Below are 5861 nucleotides of genomic sequence, written 5' to 3' on the forward strand. Positions count from 1 at the left end.
TGTAGATCAGCTAAGTTTGCTGTATTTGACAATGTTTGAAAAATGTCAGGGTAATATGTACACTCATATTTGATTTTCTCTCTCACACACACACACACACACGCACGCACGCACGCACGCACGCACGCACGCACGCACACACACACACACACACACACTTGTGCACACACACTTGTGCAAACATATGATCAATAAATCAACTTTATTGTTACAACACAGTGATGTGAGATAAAACACGTTAGCAGTTCAGGGAGCAAAAAGAAAATAGTTAGCAGTAACCAATGGAAAACAAGATAAGCACAGAAATGTCTATTCTGATATGCACTACTAGTAAGAGAAATCTATGAAAATCTGGGAACTAAATCGTTACCAAGAAATTTCTTCACCAATGTGTTTCTAAATGTGTCTAATAACATGTACTAAAAGTTTGAAATTCAACTCCTGTGGGAAATTTAGTTATTAGCATAATATGTGACCATACCCATAACATCCTATATACTGTAAGGCCAAAAAGTTAATAAAATTTCATCATTCTTTAAGTAGCATGTGACATATGAAACTAGGGGTTTTTCATGATTCTGAATCCATTCCAAGCATTAGTTTTGCACAAAAAACACTCCTTGGGCTAAATTAGGCCATATCCACTTGTGCTGACCTCATCACGTTTGTGATGACGGCTATGGCCGCTTTCCTCCCAAGGAGTGTTTTTTGTGCTAAACTAATGCTTGGAATGGATTCAGAATCATGAAAACCCCCTAGTTTCATATGTCACATGCTACTGAAAGAATGATGAAATTTGGACTTTTTTTCTTTATATAGGATGTTATGGGTATGGTCACATATTATGCTAATGACTCAATTTCCCCCGGGAGTTTAATTTCAAACTTTTAGTACATGTTATTAGACACCTTTAGAAACACATTGGTGAAGAAATGTCTTGGTAACGATTTAGTTCCCAGATTGGTCAAATACCTGATAAAATGCCCTTACTATACATGATGTAGTGCATATCAGTATTATCTGTTGCTTAAAGGTCAGAATGAAAGTCCTAAACACATTAAAAGTGCGTCAGTAAAATGCAGATCAATTAAGCACAGGCTTAGGTTTTGTTGCGCAGCCTGACAGCTGCTAGATAAAACTGCCACAGTCTCTTGTAATCAGGGACGTGCACACATAGACATCAAAGGGGGCTTCAGCCCCTGCCCTTTTACCCGTCTGTAAAACAACTGCCCTTTCCAGCTACCACGAATGCAGCATTTACTGATGGTGAACGTGAACAGTATTGTGCACTGAACAAATTTGTTCAGAAATCCATGTCGTTACACCACATCTCCACTAGCTAAAGAGTGCCGGGTTGCGCCCCGAAAATAGCTGATCTACAAGCTCACAACGCGTCGCAGAGCAGATCGACACGTTGTGAGCTTGTAGATCTGCTATTTTCGCTATTTTTGTCCAAAAGTGCCCCTCTAAAACGGGATTTCAGCCCCTGCCCCTCTAACACTCTCTGCACGTCCCTGCTTGTTATGGCTCAAGAGCAATGGTTCATGATGTGTGCTGTTGTTGCACGAAGGCAAGTGACAACTTCCAGATGGTACAGCTCTGGGGACATTGAGTCGCGTGCCATACTGAGTGCTTAAGTCAACCCTCTTTAATACATTGCTGACGTGAGTCCATGTTCAGAATGTCACTCAGCTTATTCGCGTGATAAAGCTTTTTGGAATCGAATTTCAGTAGATATCTATTCTCAAACTCAACTCAATTGTCAGAAGAATAACCAATGAAAAATAAAGTTGGCAATGGCACAGTTAAATCACTAACAGCAATGGGAATGTGCAGAGTTGCACGTATTTAGAGATTTAATAAAAGTGTGCAGTAAAGTTTACACATAGGCAGACTATATACACATATATTTTTACATTAACAAGTAACATTATAGCAGTATCAACGGAGAGAACACAAAGAACAAAAGAAAAAAAACACTGAAAAAAACATAATAGGCTACACCAGGGTGGACTGCTGCCTCTCCTGACAACATGTTGTTTACTAGATGTTTTCTGAATGTTGGGGCAGCTAGGGCAGATTTAGCTGTTCAAACTCTGATATCCAAAATGTATAGCTCTGCTGTCGGGCAGAAAACCAGCCAACTGTTCATTTTTCAAGAAATTATTTATTTTATTTTTTATCCCCAGGAAATGAATAAATACTTATATTTTTAATTTAAAACAAAGCAATACTGCCTCATCAAATACTTGCATGAGAGGGGGAGAGGGGTGGAGTTAGCTGCTTTAGCGACCGTTTGAGGGTCCAATGGAGTTAGCAGGTTTAGTCAGAAGCACTTATTTAATATATACTTTTCCATATTTTTTAACCAACACAGACATAAAGGATGTTCAATAGCAATAGCATGGAGTTAGCTGGTTCCTGCTGCAAAGTGACACTATAACATATTTAATGGTTACGCTGCCAAATGATAGCATAAATGCAAGGCACTCTTTTGCACTTGCATGGCACTCAGAGGTCATTGCCTGGAATCTCAGCAGTGTCTAGTAGATGTATGAGCTTGTAGATTGTCTATTTTCGGCAAAGAGAAGGGCCAAGTATATAGACCCCTGGGGGACCCCGGTCAACAAAGTATATAGGATTAAAAAAATTAAGTCACAGCCACGATGCAAAACAATTTAATGACAACCAAAGTTTTGACCTGGAATGGGCTTCTTCAGTCAGAGGTTGTAACACAGGTTGCATGCAGGGGATTTATAGATTTTGGGGCCTAAATAATATATTAGAAGCTTTTTATCAAGATTTGATAAATGTCACCATGGTTCACATACTGTACAGTCACAGTGTACACTGTACCAAAAAAAGGGTACATTTGTCCAGAGGGAAAAGGGTAGCACCCCCTAGTGTCTATCTATGCACGCCACTGGTGTTTGACATTAGGGTCTCTCTCAAAGGGTAAGACACTGAATTGATTGATTGAAATATTTATTGAAATATTTATTAACAGTTTGTAGAATTTACAGTACATTTTAAGCACAAACTCAATACAAAGACTGTCAAATGTGAGTGGACGACCCAATTAAGCATTACACTTGTTTACAACAGGGTCCACATTGTTCAATTCATCAAAACATTTAAAGACATACAGACATTTAGAGACATACAAATAGACAAATAGACACTGACGAGCTTCCACCCAGGCAATGAGTTCTGTTGAAAGTGATTACCACCATGTGGCCTACTGGGAACAGACCATGGCTACGGAACCACAGCTGTGTTGGGGAATAGGCAATGCAGCTGAGCATTGCCCCCCCCCCCGGCACTGCCAACCCTTAGGCTACTGTTTGGTTCGGGGAGGGTGTACTGTACACTGTACAGTAGAGGTGCCCAAAGATCACAAAGGCTATGCAGGTCACACATGACATGCCCCTAAAAAAATGCAAGACTTTGTTTTCAGGAGTGTTGCACACAGACATCAGTAGCATTGTCTAATCTCCTGTCTGCTTCCAACATGTGAACAATAAAGCACCGTACGTAGAGGAATGGATTCAAACCCCAGTCTCCTGCACGGTGCATGAACCTGACCCCTGCCTGCCTGCGTCACCTGCTTTTACAGTAATTGCTCACACACGAATAGTATGGTTTCTGCCCCCGCAGTGGGGGCCCCGCACTATGTTGTCTTAATTCCTATACGTAATCGAGGAATAGCCAAACAAGCTACTTGACAAGCACAATGTATAATGCAGGTAACAAATAATGCAGGTAACAAATTATTCTGCATGCTTGACTGATATTTATTTCTCCAGCAATGTGTATTTATTTTTAATTGAATACAGTCGAAAATCTTATCTGCAGGGTATGGTCGTATGGAATAAAAGTGATGTATTTTGCAAGCCTCATGAAAGAACAAGCAGGCAACACCTCCCGCTCACTTAGATCAGCTAGAAACACAGGAATGCAGTCCGAGAATAACCTAAAACACCCATGAGGACAACGCTCCACACGTCCTAGCTCTGGTCCACAGCTACTGTATGCTACTCTTCTCTTCCTGCGCTCGCATCAAATGCAGACCAGTCTCTCGGCGGCTTGTGTAATTAGAAAGCTATACTTTCCTTAGTGGGCGCACTCTGAGCCCCCCCCACCACACGTATAAAATGCACTTTTTGGCCAGAAAGGGATTTTTTTTTTCACCGGAAGAAAAATACCTTTAGTTACCCTATATGCACCCTATATTGCCAAGAGACGACGGGTGGCTAGCATCTCCCTTAGAGATAGGATGAGAAGTTCAGTCACACGAGGGAGACTCGGAGTAGAGCTCTTCGCCTGGAAAGGAGCCAGCTTGGGTGGTTCGGGCATCTGGTTAGGATGCCTCTCGAGCGTCTCCCTAGGGAGGTCCTTGACGCACGTCCCACTGGGAGGAGACCCTGGGGCAGACCAAGGCGCAGATGGAGGGATTACATCGACTCACTGGCCTTGGAACGCCTCGGGATCCCCTAGGAGGAAGTCACTAATGTTGCTCTGCAGAGGGATGTCTGGAGCTCTCTGGTGGAGCTGTTGCCCCTGTGACCAGACTACGGATAAGCGGTTGAAGATGGATGGAGGGCCTCCTATATTCAGCTATAGTGTTGATTTTTTCCCTAACACAAACATTAAATGCCATTGACAATGAATGGATAATTTACGTCATATGTGTCTGAGCAAACAGACATGTTACGTCAAGATGATGTATAAGAGCACACCCCTCACTTCACACGGGGGTGATTTTTTTTTGCTGACTCAAGGTGAACTCTGGGTTCACAATGTACTGTATAAGGCCATTAAGAAACCATCCCTTCCTTGGACACAAGCTGAATAAGCCCTGTAGCTTTGACCTCACTAATCCCCTTAGGCAAAGCACGTCTTCCAATGTGCTGCCTTCCTTGAGCACACCTGGTCCTGCCCTGGCTGCCCATATAGCCTAACCTGGAAACTGTCTTTTCCAATTTAATTGTCATTAATGCATTTCCTTTATAATGCACAACTGACTTAAATAGTCAATTGTCTATTGATTTTCCAACTGCTTAAACAGCAATGCAGTAGTATAGAAAGACAAATAAATAACCAATCATGTAGAAGACAAATATGTATTCTGAGATTATCCATATCTAGATAATAAGGCTCTTTTCCCCCCCACCATCCATTAATTATTTTTGTCATCCATTTATACACATGTATGACTGACAGCTCACTGGCCCCTTTTCCACCGGTTGGTTCCCAATGGGAACCGGTTCAGTTCTTTTTGGTTCTTAGTCCATGAGCCTGAGCTCCAAAATTGAAACGTTAATTATGAATTGAGTGTGCAAAACCATACCTATATTAGATTGTTATCACCATTAAACTTCCCCAATTGAGTAGGCTTACACGAAGACAAGGATTTATTGTATTACAATTTTTACATTTTTAATTATGCAAATGAGGCATTATGTAGGAAAATATGCAAAATAATCAAATATATGACAAAGCTACTACTGTGGAAGGGTTATCATGTATTGATTTACTTGTATTGATCCTATAAACAATTTAATATAGGGTATAGTTGCCCACCAATTTTGGAGCTCTGGCTCATGGACTAAAAACCAAAAAGAACTGAACCGGTTCCCAACTTCCCATTGGGAACCAACCAACCGGTGGAAAAGGGGTCACTGTGAACTTTCACTCTTGGGGGGTCTGTCTGGTCTGTCAACCCCATCATTCGGGGCGCTGGGGTGGTTTTGTTGCCAGGCCAACGCGCAGCCAGTCTTTCCATTGGCTCCAGGCGCACCACGTGTCCATGCTGACGTCAGGGTTGTGGGGCTTAGTGGAGGAGGGTTTGCACGGCTGCA

At 41.9% G+C, this 5861-nt stretch overlaps 1 protein-coding gene across 1 annotated transcript in view; it reads right to left on the bottom strand.

Moving 5' to 3' along the window:
* LOC310865165 (uncharacterized protein) overlaps positions 1 to 5861 on the bottom strand; it is a 468188-nt gene that overhangs the window by 261402 nt on the left and 200925 nt on the right. The window lies entirely within an intron of this gene.

Source organism: Protomyctophum parallelum, assembly GCF_964188405.1.
Source record: "Protomyctophum parallelum genome assembly, chromosome: 1".
Lineage (NCBI taxonomy): Eukaryota > Metazoa > Chordata > Actinopteri > Myctophiformes > Myctophidae > Protomyctophum > Protomyctophum parallelum.